General features: G+C 43.2%; 1 protein-coding gene across 1 annotated transcript in view; it reads left to right on the top strand.

The window, feature by feature from the left end:
- Positions 1-18,531, top strand: part of WWOX (WW domain containing oxidoreductase) — an 874,649-nt gene that overhangs the window by 340,721 nt on the left and 515,397 nt on the right. The window lies entirely within an intron of this gene.

Here is an 18,531-nt window from a genome sequence, read left to right as displayed (position 1 = left end):
GTTAATGTAATTATACCTGGTGGTCTAGGGTGGTAAGTGGGTTGTCTAAGTCAACCATATAGTTGATTTGCGATGTATAGGACTCTTCTTGCAAGGTGGATTTACATGGAACCCATGTCAAGATATTATGCCACAAATTAACCCAGGCCACTCTTGACCCATTTATACTATGGCAGTTAAGGGATTAATGTCAGAATCTCTGGTGGTCCATGGTAGTGAAGAGGTTAATGTCATAATCCCTGGTGATCTAATGTAGTAAAGGGGTTAATGCCAGTACCCCTGGTGATCCTAGGTAGTGGAGAGTTTAATGTCATTATACCTGGTGGTCTAGGGCAACTATATAGTTAATTTTAAGATTCCTGATTAGAGTGCAGTGGAAGGCTTAAAGGAGTATTCCACAGCATAGGGAATAACTACCAGATCTGTGGGGGTACTACCAATATCTCCGGCACTCCAGTGGCACACTTTTCAAACCAGCTGCTCCATCCATACGGTACAGGTAGGTTTAGCGTTAGGTCCCGTGCCACTTCAGAAACCTTGGCATGGTGTGCAGGCTCAGGTATGTCCTTAATATAAGGATATACTGGCTAATGTCTCATTTTTAACATCAGTGTGAGGGTTAGTCAGATGTTACTGTTTATATCTACCACAGTAGTGCACCTAATCTTATAACTAATTGTGCTTTTTTTTGGCTCGATGCTAGTGGTCATAGATCAGTAGATTCCAGGCTGCTGTGTCCTTGTCACAATGGGGAGTGGGGGAAACTCCACACCGTACAATTAGGATGGTAAACGGGATAACAACTAAGCCAGTACACGGAGGACAGGGAGCAGGTCACCTCCTAATGCTTCCCTAATGCTCGCCCTAACTCCTCACCATATGAGCAGATCTGGATGGTAGGACGGCTCATACACCGGAAAGCTCGGACCCTGAGTCGCCCTGATAATTTCTCATAATTGGGAAGGGGCAGAGACAACCTATTGATCCCAGACACGGATAAACTTGAGTCTCCCCCGGGCTAGTCGCAGGGAAAAGTGAAGACCATAAACAGCAACTGGATCTGCAGTTAAGAACACAGAACAACACCTGCCGCTGCTACCACGACTCGAACCTGAGCATAAGTACTGCAGCCCACACACCTAACAGGGCACCGAGCCAACAGCACACACAGGTATCCAGCACACCAGTTACTACCTGGACCCCCATGCAGCAAGATGCATGGCGGCCCCAAGCAGCGCTGCATACAGTCTTGTGGTTCCCCCTCCGGGGAACCCTGAGACCCCCTTCCAGAGGCATACCACACAGGGAACATGTCTAGCAAACATGCTGGATTATAAACACCAACAGACCAGACCTGTAACAACCACTAGACAAGACAACAACCACCCATACATAAACAACAACAAAAATATGCAAGGGTAGTGAAGGGAAGGAGAACAGCGGGAACATAGGGGAGACATCATGGTGACCTTGTTTATCCACAAGGTGGCCCTCAAGCACTGGGCAGATAGTAGAGGCCTGGCAGGAGCACAAAGCAAGGCTGGAGACACTGAACCCAGCCAACAGGCCACAGGCAATATAAACCTCGTGGCGACACCCAGGACAGACCTAAATCCCCACCAGCTAGATAATTAACCCCTTCTGCACAAGACAGGGAAGGCCCCAGGAGAAAGGAGGAGGCACCAACATGCTGCAACCACAACACGTTGCCGCTGGCAACAGCATGCTTGGCAACCGTGTCACGGTGCACACCAAAGGCAGTGACAGTCGTCCTCTTCAATGACCTGTGCTGATCTGGTGTGCAGTATGCCCAAGAGATACCTGGTAAGTACACCCATTCTGCTGTTGAAGTCCAGAGAGAGTTCCTATGTGGTATAGGATGTGAATGACTTTATTAGACAGGGTATTTCGGAAGTGACCTGCTCCCTTTGCCAAGTTGAGGAAGCTGGTGACCCTCAAAATGCATTGTCTACAAAAGCCTTTCACATCTTGTACCATCTGAGATTTCTCGTCTGACTTCTGTGGCACCACAAGTATGCACCTCTATGCCTCTTCAGTTCTCTACGATTGGTCAGAGCAATTTGGGAGCGCTCTGCCTGCTCATTAACAGGGAAAACTCAGGAAGTCTGTGAAGGAGCAGATTTTTTCTTAAGTAGGGGGTAGCTCCTTTGCTTCTCCTCTTCCAGAAACATTGCCATTCTTGCCCATAGACCTTGTCAGGTATTGCTGGTGAGCATTCACTTCAGTGGCGCTGAACTGCAATATCGGATACGGCACAATGAGTGATATTGTTACTGGAGAAGCAACGGCCATGTTTTTTTTTAAGATCTATACAACCCTTTTAATATTTTCCACCCTTGTGTCTGTGTATACTGTAGGTGCGAGGTGTGTGCACAGAGGAATGTATGATATAGTGGTGGTATAGGATCTTTCAGTATATTGTTTCTTGGCTGACGCCCCCAGTATACTCCGCTCACACCTCATACTATTGTGTGTACTCAAACCTTGTTAATTTTCTAGCAATTGCATATTTAGCGAGAAGCATTTGCAGATAGCTGAGACAGTCTGTGCATTGTGGTCCAGGGAATTACAGTCCAATATGGGAACCCTTAGCAAACGAGTGGTCCGGCCAACTCCAGCTATTAATCATCACCCTCCATTATTTACCGAGGATTCATTCATTGTTCGGTTAAGGTATCAAGAGGGTCAATTAGAGACTACAGACAAGATTCTTCAAAGACACAAGAGGGTCAATTAGGCCCTCATCGTAATTTTCTGCTTTAACAGCAAATGCCAGCCCTATCACGCAACAGATGCAGCAGGATTTGGAATAGGGTGCTAAAAAAAAATAGGGTAAAAAAATTAAAAAGTGTGTGGTTTACTGCTGGCCTGTTGTGTAACATATGGTTCACAGTGACAGCTGGGTTCAAGCGAAAGGCAGAGAATTTCATCATTGGGACTGCAAAGGAGCGAAGATCCTGCGGGGTCACTGCACCCAGGGCGGCCGGGGAATTCTGATGATGGAGCTGCGTGCTCTCACCTTATAGGTGAATGATTTGTCTCTTAGAGGGTCCCTGCTCCGTGTCCCTGTCGTTACAACAACCCCCCTGTCTGATGCCAGCAGCAGCAACTTTTACACGACCATTAACATAGCTGTATGAAAGCCATTAATATACATGTAAAGGTTAGAAGACCTACCTACAAGGTTATCTCCCCCCAAATACAACTGAGGTGACATCACCAAATACAGGCTATTAAAATGGCCTGCTTGTCTACAATTCCTGATTCCTGGACACGGTAGATTTTATACTGACAGACCCCAGGAAGGCAAAGAATGTTATTTCTGTTCTAAGAGACAAGTGGTATCGTGATAATGAGATAGTTTATGTAAATGACCCTTAAAGGGGTTACCCTCAGCGATCCCAAAAATGAGTCCCCTTTCTGAAAAGAGAAGTTGCGTGCATAGTGGTAGAAATGAATGGACTGGTGGAACGACATGCAGCACTCCATAGAAATGAATGGACTGGTGGAACGACATGCAGCACTCCATAGAAATGAATGGACTGGTGGAACGACATGCAGCACTCCATAGAAATGAATGGACTGGTGAACCACCTGCCACATTCCATAAAAATGAATAGACTGGTGGAACGACATGTATCACGCCATAGAAATCAATGTACTGGTGGACCGACATCCATCACGCCATAGAAATCAATGTACTGGTGGACCCACCTGCTCCAGTCCATAAAAATAAATGGACTGGTGGACCCACCTGCACCACTCCATAGAAATGAATGGACTGGTGGACCAACATGCACCATTCCATAGAAACGAATGGACTGGTGGACCGACATGAACCACTGCATAGAAATGAATGGACTGGTGGAACTACGTGCACCACTGCATATAAATCAATGGACTGGTGGACCGACATGCAACACTCCTTCATTTCTATTGGTGGAGCACTGTCTATGTCAGTTCCATAGAAGTGAATGAAACACTGTAAATGTAGTATAGAGTCTTATAGGTCTGGCAATGCTCCCTGGGAAAAAAAGGCTATGCAGATTAGCTCTGTAGTGCCACCTACTGGAGGTAACTACCCTATGGTCAATGTAGCTGTCCTATAGTTTAAGGATATTGGCCAAAGCAAGACCAAGAGCCTTGTCCAAAAAGAAATGGGAAACCATAGGCACACATATGTTTCTGGGTACTTGTCCCTCCTCTGTACAGAGCAGGGTGGTTAGATAAGAGGCTACTGACTTGAGTTAAAGCAGTTGACCCATTAAGAAAACTCATTCCCTGTGCACAAGATAAGGAATAAGTGCCTGATCGGCAAGGATTTGACCGCTACGGTCTCCATCAATCACATTAATGGGCACCCCCCCCTTTGAAACAGCCACCCCATTCCACACTGTGGGACTTCCAAAGATAGGCAAGTACAAGCACTCAGCTATGTCCCGGCAGCCCCATACAGTTGAATGGAGTGGCAGTGTACATGTGTGTCCACTTATCCATTCGAACTGGGGTGCACAGTTCACCTTTCTCGTGATCAACAGGAAACCCCAGCGGATAAGACACTGTGGATAGGGGATAATCTGTCTTAATGGGACAACCCCTTTAAGGGGTTTAAGGAGAAAGGGTCTCATAACAGAACATCCCCTTCTAATAAGGACCCTTGATTGGACTCCCAAAAGGGCTGTTTTTTGCTAGGAACACTTGAGGCTGCTATGTTACCTAGTGGCTGGCGGGAGGAAGACTCCAGGATGAAACTCATCTCCTCCAAGCCATTGTTTTGGAATATGGCATGTTTGGGGAAGGAGCAGCTTAACGCCAGGCCCCTAACCTTCTGGACCCCACAGTGTGCATCTATAGCAACCTTATGGATTGGAACTAGAGCTATTCAACAAGTGCATACCTACCAGACAGATTCTCTTAACTGCAATGGGACCTTTGAAGACCTAGGCTGGGCCCATCTGTTGTGCTTCACTCTCCAGAGGAACTGCATTTTTATTATATATGCTTTGGGGTGAAGTATAGGATGTGCAAGGTAAACACCCAAGGTCTAATAGTGGGCTCATGTTGATCTCTGCTATGTATGCCACTGATTGCAAGTCATGATTTATGATGCCATCCCTCCTTCACTGTATACCGAGTGTCCTACTCCGCAAGTAGGAAAAGATCTGTGTATAAAAGAGTAATTTCCCTCTCAGTTGCCTTTGAGCTTCTCATGATAACGCAAGAAAATATTGCAGTTCATCAGATCACAGAGCAATAAATAAGAGACGCCAGTAAATAAATCTGGGGGTATGTGAAGCCCCCGTGTGCGCCCATTGTGAACCATTTTTAATGTGCACTCTAAACTTGCCGCCTGATTTCTGTGTCAGAACCGTGAGCGTTCCATTAAACTCGGGCAGCTTTACACCCCGGGTTATATACAAGTTGCGCCAAAGTCACCAATACTAAGCAGACGTTCTCCGCCGGCTAGTTAAGTATGTCCGTATTAAACCAAGGATCCCATAAATATGACAGAGGTTTGTGGGCTGCTTAGCTGTTTTAAGGCTGTCCGCGGACAGGCTTAATGACACCGCCACTGTCATATTTACACGGGAGAACTTGTTATTTTCTCCGGCAATGTAAGCAGATGAATAGCATAAGTCAGACGCACAGAGATATTGTCTTGTATAAACACGGCGTGCAAGCGCTGTTTGTCACGGTATTAGGCTCATCTCGGGCTGCAAAGATAAGATCGGAAATAAAATAAAAAAATACACTAAAAATATCAGAGAGCAGAGAAGTCAGAGGGATCCCTAGTGGAGCGAGCATAAAGCCATCGTCTCTTGTATTTCCTCTGCCCTTTTCCCAGGTGCTACGGCGCAGCGTATAGTCAGATTGTAAAATAGAAGAGTTAGCTGAAGTCAACCAAGAAACAATCCTATGCAAAGACAGTCCACTGTTGGGGCCTGTGGCAGGGAAGAGCACAATTGTATTGCAAATAAAAAAGTTCCAGTGAAATCGTACAGCTCGTTCACTGCATATTTATGAACTTAAAGGAGTTGGCCAGTTTGCAATATTTTTAGGTTTCTCGCTGTATTTCGGTGAGCGCTCCGGTTTTGTTCATTATCTTGCATCCATATTATGTTTCTTCTTCATTTTTGGTTTTTGCTGCTGCACTAATAAACAGCTGCCGTGGCATGTTTTGGCTACTGTGTCCCCTACATATGACATCACTGATAATGGCTGCCCAGTCCAGCAGGCATTGTCCACTTATGTTAACAGTTCACCACTGCCCCCCAGTGTATTCCCAGGGTTTATTTTTTTTTATTTAAGCAGAAGAAATTTCAATTGTAATTTAAAAAAAAGCCGCCTTTGGCCTCACCCACTATATCCATTTTCAACCATATCTCTCAGTGCAGTAACACCAGACAACTGGCATAAATACACTGATGAATCTTCCCCATACAGCTCTAAATCACTGCATCCCTTCAGATAATGTATTACAAAACTGGCAACACACTGCCACCACTAGGGGGAGCTAAGTGCATAGGGATTTATACAGGTATCATTGACTGCAATGATTGGGGGCTGCATGAAAATGCTCTGTTTTCATGTCGGAAAGAGAAGGATTTCAGCGCTGGGTCCCTACTTGAATTCTATTGTAGGTATGCCATTGCCCACCTACTTGCATTCTATTGTAGGTATGCCATTGCTGCTGCCTTTTTTCTTCAAAATGTCTTGCGTCATTTCCTCCCACAAGCTGTGTGATCTGCCCTCCTTGGATGGTTTTCCTTTCTTTACACACATCTGCTGTGTGCAACCTCCTCCCCCTCCCTGCTGCTCTCTAAGGGCTCATGAGCACAGTCGTGGCCTGTTTTGCAGTCATCAAAACACTGATACCAGGTGTGTGCATTGCGCAATTTGCAGAACGGAACGTCCTGGCCTCTATAGAACTATCCAATCCTGGACAAGTCATATGGGCCTATTCTATATTTCTTTTTGCGGGTGCCGCGGAACGGACATGCCATGTGCTGTCCGCACCTTTTGTGGCTCCATTGAAGTGAATACGGTCATGTGCATGAACCCTAACACTGAGAAGAAGGTATGGGTGAGCCGAGAGCCATGATGGACAGGAGCAGTGCTGTGATGGATTTAAGCTGGATTCAGCAGCACCACCTGCTAGACATGGACCTCACATGGCAGCAAAATTGTGGGAAACTTGATAAAGACTAGAAAGTTGCATCTAGGAAGCAAATGAACAATAAAAATGGTGCAAAGGTGTCCATAGAATTTAACCGCCTCACGTCCGCCCATAGGATATAAACGTCCTATGGGTGGACGTCTATTTCTGACAGCACGTTTTAAAACGTCCTGTCAGAAATAGCAGCTGCACGCTAATCGTGCAGCTGCTGATCGGGTTGCCCGCTGTCAGTGACAGCAGGGCAACCCTAAGACAAGGCAGGGACAGTGCCCAGGTGTCCCTGCCTTCACGATCGCTGCAGACACAGCGCTCACCGAGTGCTGTGTCTGCAGAGCGCTTCTTCCTGTTCCGGCCCGGCGGTCATGTGACCGCCGGGACCGGAGAGTGCAGGGGCTGTGTGAGGTCTCTCAGAGACCTCGATCAGCCCTGCTGTGAGGCTGTACAGCGCTGGATTGCTGCTGTACAGCCTCTCTAGGGGTGTATTTGTCCTGTAACTGGGGCTACTATGTCAGCCCCAGTTACAGGAGAAATCAACTGTGAAAAAAAAAAGAAAAAGTGAAGCAAATATCCCCCAGAGGTCTTGTATGACCTTATGGGGGACGAAAAGTGTAAAAAAAAATAAAAAAAATAAAGGGTTGAAAAAATCAAATAAAATAAAGTTTCACATGTAAAAAAAAAAAAAGTTCCCAAGTTAGGAATAAAAAAAAAAAATTAAAAATAGAAAAAATAAAGTAAAATAGACATATTTAGTATTGCCGCGTCCGTAAAATCCAGCTCTATAAAAATATCACATGACCTAACCCTCGGATGAACACCGTAAAAAATAAATAAAAAAAACTGTGTCAAAACAAGCAATTTTTGTCACCTTGCATCACAAAAGGTGCAACACCAAGTGATCAAAAACGCGTATGTCCCACAAAATGGTACCAATAAAACCGTCACCTCATCCCGCAAAAAATGAGCCCCTACATAAGAAAATCTCTCAAAAAATAAAAAAACTATAGCTCTTAGAACATGGAGACACTAAAACATCATTTTTTTGGTTTCAAAAATGCTATTATTGTGTTAAAGTGAAACAAATAAAAAAAAGTATACATATTAGGTATTGCCGCGTCCGTAAAAACCAGCTCTATAAAAATATCACATGAGCTAACCCCTCGGGTGAACACCGTAAAAAAAAACAAAAAAAACCTGTGTCAAAACAAGCAATTTTTGTCACCTTGCATCACAAAAGGTGCAACACCAAGTGATCAAAAACGCGTATGTCCCACAAAATGGTACCAATAAAACCGTCACCTCATCCCGCAAAAAATGAGCCCCTACATAAGAAAATCTCTCAAAAAATAAAAAAACTATAGCTCTCAGAACATGGACACATTAAAACATAATTTTTTGGTTTCAAAAATGCTATTATTGTGTAAAACTTTAATAAATGAGAAAAAGTATACATATTAGGTATCGCCACGTCCGTAACAATCTGCTCTATAAAAATGTCACTTGACTGAACCCCTAAGGTGAACGCTGTAAAAATAAATAAATAGAAACTGTGCTAAAACAACCAATTTTTTGGTCACCTTGCCCCATAAAGTGTTATATTGAATGATCAAAAAATCATATGTACCCAAAAATAGTACTAATAAAACTGGCACCTTATCCCCTAGTTTCCAAAATGGGGTCACTTCTTGGGAGTTTCTACTGTAAGGGTGCATCAGGGGGCTTCAAATGGGACATGGCATCTAAAAACCATGTGGAGTTCCTTTCCTTCTGCGCCCTGCCGTGTGCCCATACAGCAGTTTACGACCACATGTGGGGTGTTTCTGTAAACCGCAGAATCTGGGTAATAAATATTGAGTTTTGTTTGGCTGTTAACCATCGATGTGTTAGAGAAAAAAATTGATTAAAATGGAAAATCTGCCAAAAAAGTGAAATGTAAAAATTTGATCTCCATTTTCCTTTAATTCTTGTGGAACGCCTAAAGGGTTAACAAAGTTTGTAAAATCGGTTTTGAATACCTTGAGGGGTGTAGTTTCTACAATGGGGTCATTTATGGGGGTATCCACTATGTAGGCCCCACAAAGTGACTTCAGACCTGAACTGGTCCTTATAAAGTGGGTTTTGGCAATTTTCTTAAAAATTTGAAGAATTGCTTCTAAACTTCTAAGCCTTCTAACGTCCTAAAAAAATAAAATGACATTTCCAAAATGATGCTAACATAAAGTACACATATGGGGAATGTTAAATAATAAATATTTTATGAGGTATCACTTTCTGTTTTAAAAGCAGAGAAATTGAAATTTAGAAAATTGCGATTTTTTTAAATTTTTGGGTAAATTTGGGATTTTTTCATAAATAAAGGTGAAATATTTTGACTCAAATTTATGACTATCATGAAGTACAATGTGTCACGAGAAAACAATCTCTGAATGACTTGGATAAATAAAGGCGTTCCAAAGTTATTACCACATAAAGTGAGATATGTCCGTTTTGCAAAATTTGGCCTGGTCAGGAAGGGGGCAAAGGGCCCAGATGGGAAGTGGTTAAAAGGGGTTTATGGTGTTTCCGTTGAATCCCGTCATCCGACGGCTCATGTGCATCCCTTATCTGTGATCTCCTGAAGCTCATAAACACTTATTTAAAGCATATTCTTATCATTAAAATTGAGTTGTAATGAGAATTTATGAGCTGTCAGGAGTTCAAAGAAGAGATCTACAGACTGAGCAGGATGATACTATAATTTCAGATTCCCTTGTGGAGAGACCTCAGGCCTTGTGCTGTATCAGTAAAACATATCCTGCTTGCCTCAGTATACAGACACTCATTATAGATTATAGTGGTAAAAGCGCATTTCCACGCGCCGAGGAGCAGCTAATTGTCGGGAAGGAAGCGTTCCTTCCTGACAGTTGGCTAATTGTTAAGAGGAGGTGAAGCGCTGTATTTGCATGCAGTGATCTCCTCCACAGTATGAGGGATCACTGTTGCGATCGCTCAGCCTCATGCAGAATCATTGTTTCTGGGCAGCAGATCGCTGTTTAGACCGCATGATCTGCTGCTCAGAAACGATCATTTAGGTGCCTGCACGAACATCAGGATCTGAGGTGGTCGGCGACACCTTTACATGGGCAGATTGTCGGGAACGAGCGTTGTCGGATAATCTGCCATTTGTTGCTTCATTTACTCATAATTAATAGACCCTTTTTTTCCATTAAATAGGTCAGATCACCATAAACGCTAATCTTTTCTATAATTTAGAGCCTACAAATTTGGTTTAGTAGGAGCATCTTTTCTGTAAGTAATGAAGCATTTAAATCAGTGGTTAGACCTAGGAGAAAATAGGATTTATGTTACAAATATTGCCAGTTTATCCATTAAAATGTTTGAGCTCTATCATCTTAATTACACTTAACACATTATATGCATTATGGCACGGTACCTACCGCAAAAAGTCGTATGCAGTAAGAGAAAAAATAAATTTTACTTTTAGTCTTCATGCCCACGGCCTTTGCCTGGCCGTGCCTTTGTTGCGGCCCGCAAACAATGGGTCCACAATATACGGGCCCCCGGCCGTTTGTGCACCGCATCACGGATGATGAATGGGTCCGCAATCCGGAACGGAGGCATGGAAGCACTACGGAGTGCTTCCATGGGGATCCTCTCCGTGCTTCTGCACCTCAAAAAAATAGAACAGATCACTGACCCAGTCAAGTTGAATGGGTCTGGATCCATCTGCGGCAGCCGCAGTCCCCAATGCATGGAACGGCCGAGCAACATGTACTTATGTTGGCCCTGCCTATTTATGTTGACCAGTCTTCTGTCAGTTTGGACCCGCCTATGACATGGGGCCACTTTTAGGTTATTTTCCAAGTTCCCAGTCCGCCCCTAGAACCAAGGAATAATTACAGCCTTTGCTGAAGGAAGGACTGTAAATAACCGCTGAGCATCACCAATAGACTTAAGGGTTAATGCACACGCCAGAGATTTTTTTGTTTTGCAGACACTTCTGCCGTTCCTCTAAATGGGGCTTGCAGAAAACCAAGCTCGTGCTTGAGAACAGACACATTCACAAGTACAACATGGAACTGATTTTCAGTCACCAAAATGTCCGAAATCCACAGCATGGGAACTGACCCTAAAAATAAAATAAATGCATTTTTAACTTTGTCTGGTATTGCAGCTCAGTCCCACTCACTTGAATAGCGATGAGCTTCAGTACCAGACATAGACAGCCTCAGGGCAAAAGGTACACTGCTTTTGATTAAAAGAAAAAAAAAAAAGAAGCAGACTTTTTTAAGTCATGGACAACCCCCTATAAATATGACTTTTAAATCTCGCCTGGAGCTCCACTCCAACTTTTTATTTGTAGATCGTGATAACTTGTTTAAATCTTCAGGAAGCACTAAGTCAAAATCCAGAGTCTGCATGTAGCTTTAAAGGCTATGGACATATTTGACATTGGGGGAAAATGATTGCCCTGATTTAAAAAAAAAAAGTTGCACCAAGTTTCATTCTGGAGTCTTAATTCCTTTGCTCATTTTCAGACCTGAAAATCAGTTTGTAACCTGCTCCTAGTTTGACTTTACTGGAATAAAGGAATAAATGTTGAATGCGAGATCTGTGGATCCTGGATTGCTGCTGTCTTCCCTAGCTCTCGTGTATCATCACTCAGCTGTATTTCTCCTTCTAGAGCTTTTGTGGGATCTCGTCTCACTTGTATGATCATTCATGCTGATGAGTGTGTGATTCCCCTCCTCCTGCAAAGTTTGCATGGGTTCTCTGCTTTCTCTCTAGGTTTTTTGCCTTCCCCTGCATGAGCTTTGCCGGATAACAGGCTGAACTGGATGGACCTATGTCTTTTTTCCGCCTTACATACTATGTTACTTATATATGTAATTGGTTGGCCAATCGAAGAAATGGAAGTTCCACGTCACTCAAAATTGCTTTTAGAAAAAAGCTTTATTAATGCACATTGATTGAAATAAGTCCAGACAAAAGTAAAATCATCTTTACCAATATTTGCTAATACAAATCAAATGTTTCGGTCCACTTGGACTTTCTTCAGCTCTATGACTCTGAGAAGAGTTAGAAAGGCATGTGGACGTCTGGACCGTGTTATGTTTGTAATTGTACATAGCCTGTATATGATTATTCCCCTGCATACTATCTTCTATGTTCTTTTCTCTTTATCTACAGCCTGTGTAATCAACCTTCTTTGGATTCTTTCCCCTCTCTCCACTCTCTGATCTGTCATGTACAACCTCCTTACCCTCCCTGCTGCTACCTCAGCACGCGAATGTAAACGCCGGGTCTGCAATATTCTGGCACTGAACCCATTGACCTAAATGAGTCCGCGATTCGCAAGATACGACCGGAGATAGGACTTCCCCTATCTTTTGCAGAGAGGAGGCACGAATTGGAAGCCCACGGAAGCACTACAAAGCACTTCAGTGGACTTTCAGGTCCAAGCCTCCGCACCACAATAAGGCCACTTTCACACTAGCGTTTTGGCTTTCCGTTTCTGAGATCCGTCAGTTTTGCCGTAATGCATTGTGAATGGAAAAGGATCCGCTCAGAATGCATCAGTTTTACCTCCGTTCAGTCACCATTCTGCTCTGGAGGCGGACACCAAAACGCTGCCTGCAGCGTTTTGATGTCCGTCTGACGAAGCGGAGCCAATAGAAAATGGATCCGTCCCCCATTGACCTTCAATGCTGTTCATGATGGATTCGTTATGGCTATATAAGACATAATCCTGTTCATGACGGATGCATGCGGTTGTATTATTGTAACGGAAGCAGATCCGCAAAAAACGCTAATGTGAAAGTAGCCTAAGATAGAACATGTTCTATTTTTTGCTGTATCTTGCAGATCGCGGACCCATTCAAGTCATTGTGTCCACACCGCAGTACGGAGTGCACACGGGTGATGCCTGTGCATTGCGGACCGCTATTTGCAGTCTGCAGCACGGGCACTGAGTCAGGGAGGGAGAAAGCAGAGAGATAGCAGGGGCAAAGCTATGATGGATTCATACCATATTCTGCAGCACCGCCAGCTATGTGAAGGACTTACACACACTCTGCAGGAGGGTTTTAATAATACCAAAAGTTGCGTAATTTTCCATTTAGGAAGCAAACAATTAAAAAAAAATAGTGAACAGTCGTCTATAGCCTTTAAAACAAGGTCTCGCGTTTACTTCTATGGAAACTGGTAATACGTCACTATATCCCAATAATTTGTGCCAGATGACAAACTGAGGTCTGCTATATCTGGACGTACTGTTCAAGGGCACGTATTCCCAGCCCTCTTTACAACGCAATATATTAAAAGAGAGATTACATTTTACTCTAAATAAAATGCACTTTTTATCTCAGGTTCTTCTCCCTGCTCTGAATTATCATTTATTTATGAGACTTCTTTTTTTAATCTAAAATATATGGAAATCTTTACTGGGAGCACAAAAGAATATTGAATTGGGAATGTCGTCTGACAGATTTCTCCCCGTGCTTGCATCAAGTAAGAATCTTATTTTACGGAGGAGTGTATATATTCTGCATTTTCAAGAAAAGAAATAATCTATGTAATCTTGCCTGATCTGTCCCGGTGTTAATTCCCAGGCCAGCGCTCTTGTTCATTCATGTAATCTATTGCATGGCGACCTTGTGTACCGTCTCCAGTCGCTGTATTATTTTTTACAGTATGTAGTCTTAAATGTTGCTTTACTTTTTGGCAACTTTTAATATATGGGTTTTGTTATAAATGTATTTAGAGAATGTAAAGTATTGGTCAAGGGGGCGTAGCTAGAATTGACTGGGCCCCACAGCAAATTTGTGTACGCCCCCCTCTTCCCCCATGACCATTCTGTAAGGCACATCTTTTTTCTATCTGTTTGATGTATACGTTGGGAAAAAAAGGATACAAAAACGCAGCTTTTTGACTTTTGTAGTCCGATAAAAAAAAAAAAAAACATATATTTTAACATGTTTTTTTTTGCTTTGTTTTTTTTTTACAGTGAAAGTGTATGGTGAAGAGATAACACTGAATGGTGTCCATTCACATATCCATTTTTATATATGTTAAACGGATGGCAAAAAGGTGATGTGAACCCAGCCTTAGGGTACTTTCACACTTGCGGCAGAAGATTCCGGCAGGCAGTTCCGTCGCCGGTACTGTCTGCCGGATCCATCAAAACGCGTGCAAACTGATGGCGTTTTGCATCCTGATCCGTATGACAAATGCATTGAAATGCCGGATCTGTCTCTCCGTTGTCATCCGGAAAAACGGATCTGGCGTTTATTTATTTTTTTAACATTTTTTGCGGTTTGAGCATGCGCAGACCGCAATGCCTGATCCGTTTTGCTGGAACACTCGGGGACGGATTCGGCATTAATGCATGTCAATGGGAAAAAATGTGTTCCGGAATTTTGGACGGTATTATCTCCGTCCTGAAAAGTCAAAAAGACTGAAATGAAGACGTCCTCAACGGATTACTCTCCAGTCAGAATACATTAGGATAAAACTGATCCGTTCTTTTCCGATATTGAGCCCCTAGGACGGAACTCAACGCCGGAAAAGAATAACGCTAGTGTGAAAGTACCCTTAGTGTACCAGGATAATCACTAGTACACAGTGTGGCAGAGAGGGGAGGCTGGCAGAGCGCACAGCCTGGTCCTGGTGGTCAGCGGTGTGGACTGTGTTCTGCAAGGCTAGGAAGTACAGGGCACACTACAGTATAATATACTGGAATCTATACACCATATATATTAGTCCTACCCCAAATAATGATACACTTAGTGACTATATATTACCAACATACAGAGACTAAATAACACCGCCATACTGTATAATAGCTCATACCATGACTGGATAACAAACACTGTGACATTATAGCCAACATTATAGCCTCATACCATGACTGGATAACACCGCCATACAGTGACTGGATGACATCACTATACAGTGACTGGATAACTGGCATAGAGTGACTGGTTAATGCCTCCATATAGTGACTGGATAACACTGCCATACAGTGACTAGATGACATCACTATAGAGTGAGTGGATAACTGGCATACAGCCTCCATATAGTGACTGGATAACGCGGTATAAGGTGGCACAGTATAGAGCAGTGATGGCTAACCTCTGACACTCCAGCTATGGTAAAACTACAACTCCCAGCGTGCTCCATTCATTTCTATGGAGTTCTGAGAACAGCCAAGCAATTGTGCATCTTGGGAGTTGTAGTTTTGCCACAGCTGGAGTGCCGGAGGTTAGCCATCAGAGGGATAGAGTATAAGAGGGCACAGCACAGGGTATGGTAAGGGGGCACAGCACAGGGTATAAGAGGGCATAATACAGGTTAGGAGGCATCCCTCTCTCCCCACTCCTCGTTTCTGTACGGGCCGCAGCGTTACCCCACACCCCTGCTGCTGTTCCGGGCCCCTTTTGAGCTCGGGCCCCGAAGCAGTGTTAGGAAGTGCTCTGTCTGGATTCCACACAGCCGATGTTTGCCCCTAAATGTCCTACGGCTCTGGCCAATGTCCTTCTTATCAGCATTTTTATGATATTAGTCGTATATATAAGTTGTCCAAAAGTGGAGCCTCGCCTCCAGTCGCCTCCTTTTTATGACCGTTCCTGATCTCTGGCACAGACGCGTGCCTTTCATCTCACCGCGCTCATCCTTCCTCCCGGCTCCGCGCTGATCTCCGTGTTTATTTACCGCCGATGGAAACCCAGCCATTGTTTAGACCAAGGGAATGTTTTGTTCCCTCTTCGTCGTGAGCAGAAAGCCTATTTGTAAACCAGATCGTACATATGCTCATTTGAACTAATTGCTGCTAGACACCAAATTAATTAGATAATTAATTTCTACGAACATGTGGCTATTGTGTTCCACAGGCTCCCAGCCAACATTTCCTTCAGCTGCGGATAAAAAAAAAAAATAACAAGCGTGTTACCGCCGATCTCAAGATTTCCTCCGTGGCGGAATGTGTTCTCACGGAAAAATAAAAAATAAAAAACATTGGTAGCTTAAGCTTTCCACGCATCCGTGTAACCTCAGGACAATAGGAGTTTGTTTTTAACCCTTGGCATTTTTGTGAGTGTTTTTTTTCTTTCTTTTTTTCTCCCTCCATCTCACAAATTAATAGTATTGATTTTCTTAGATTTACTGGTAGCTGATGTAACATGGCCCCCATACGTGTAAATGCAATGTGACATCGGCTTCATCTCAGCGTTGATATTATGAGAGTATCTCCATCCCGTTTGCAGAGAATTGCTGTTATATCAGTAAATTGTTCATGTGATTTTTTTTTTTTTTTAAGTGTTCCTTTAGCCCCCCTCCCCCCTACCTTTTCCCGTCTCTATTCTCCCTTGTTATATCAAGGTTACCTGTCAGCAGAATTATACACCGTGGTCTCCATACCCATAGGTGACAGGAGAATCACGTAACAATATTGGTGCCTTAAGTTGATTTCATATCCTTTTAATGCAGTAAAAAAAAAAATTGTCATTTTTTATTTTTTGTCCCCTAAGGTTATCAGTTTGGGTTGTGCCGCATTTGAAATGTAAAATGTGTGGTCCTAGAGATGACCTCTTACTAAGTGACCCCCAAATCTAATCACTTCGGAGTGCAAGAAAATCGACAAAAATGTCAGCGGTGACTTTCATCCTCAACACCTGAAAAATATTTATTCATAGGCAAAGCAAGGAATAAGAGATGACACCGTTGATCTGGAAAAGTGGGATTTAAAAAAAAAAAAAAAGCATAAAACATTAACTCCATATTTGAAGCACCGGAGACGGCGAGAGATTGATTACCTACTGGTCACATATAGATCAATAGCCGATCAAACTGTGTCTGTCACACGCCTCGTGAAATAAGATGTATGCATTTTCTATTGATGCTCTTCCTGTTTGGGATTACCATCGCTTTTTCTGTACCAAACTAGAGATGGCTATTAACCCCTTCTCACCCGGCGCAACTCCTTTCCGGTGCTTTGGTAGGGGGTTCAGCTGTGACAGGCAATGTTGCAGTGACCAGTAGCGATCGTGGCATCAGCGGGATAGAAGACTTCCTTTGCCGTTGATCATCAGCCACAGGAATAGCGTAAGAATAAAGTCCCGAAGTGGGACTGAAAAAAGTCATAAAATATAGTAATAAACTAAAAAAAATTATTAGAAATAAAACAAGTTCATAGAAACCCCTTTAACTTTTGTGATGGAACAATCAGCGTTTTTGGCATCTTTGAGAGAGAGGACTTCCTTTGCCCTTGATTGTCAGCCATAGGAATAGCATAAGAGCAAATTCCCCAAGTGGGACTGAAAAAAATAATAAAATATATTAAAGGGGTTATCCGACAATGAAGAGTTTGCCAGACCTGATGATGCTCACCTGATCCTCGCCCTTGCGGTGACCTGCTCCCCCTGTGTTTAACACGTGACGCAGCTCACCGCTGCGACATGCGATTGGCTGCAGCAGTCACGCGTGCCCCTGTCGACGGATGTTGTCCTTAGCGCACATGGGAGTGGATCTGCCTTCCCTGGAGCCCAACAGTCTGAATCCAGGAGCGGGGATCAGGTGAGCATCATCCCCACCCTGGGTCTAGCAGGTCTGAGCCACTCTTTTACTGTCGGATAACAATAAAAATATAAAAAATTTATTTAAAAAAGTACAGATTAAAAAACACCAACAATAACCTGTTTTATTACATTTAAAGGGGCTTTGGGTCGAGAATGTATTATAAACAGGGCAAGAATGGATTTCATATGAAAAATAACCATACTCATCCTTGCCAATCTCCCGCCACTGCCTTTCCAATGCTGTTCTCCATTTCAGGGTCCTAATGTGACAAACAGGAAATGACATCATTAGACGCTGTGGTGCCATTTCCTGTGTGCCACACCGGACCAGGAGGTGCAGATCAGCAGGGTCCGGTTCGGCATTGGAACATCAGTGATAGATGAGTGAGGGTGAGTATGGTTTAATTTTTAATTTAACCCATTCTGGCCATTTGAAAACAAATTTTAACCCATCAGGAAACCTCTTTAACTCATGTAACGTAACACATATCGGATATCTCCTTAATCAGGACTACACATTCAATGAGGAATTTAGAGTGTTTGGAGAGCTATGTGAGCCCAAAAAGAGTGGTAAATCATACAGGAAAAAAAAAAAGTTTATGTGCAAAAAATTGCCATTGTTGTGGCTCTCGAAATGTGGTGAGATGAGTCGGTCAAAATGTGTTGTGTCCTTAAGTGGTTAAAGAATATTGACTTTTTCATTTCAAAAACTTGACTTGCATGAAGATTTATATTGTTCAATAAATGGAATATTGTTTGCGG

This window comes from Bufo bufo, chromosome 10, assembly GCF_905171765.1.
Source record: "Bufo bufo chromosome 10, aBufBuf1.1, whole genome shotgun sequence".
Taxonomy (NCBI): Eukaryota; Metazoa; Chordata; class Amphibia; order Anura; family Bufonidae; genus Bufo; species Bufo bufo.
Note: the sequence above shows the minus strand (reverse complement) of the source record. Positions and strands in the feature narration are given on the sequence as shown.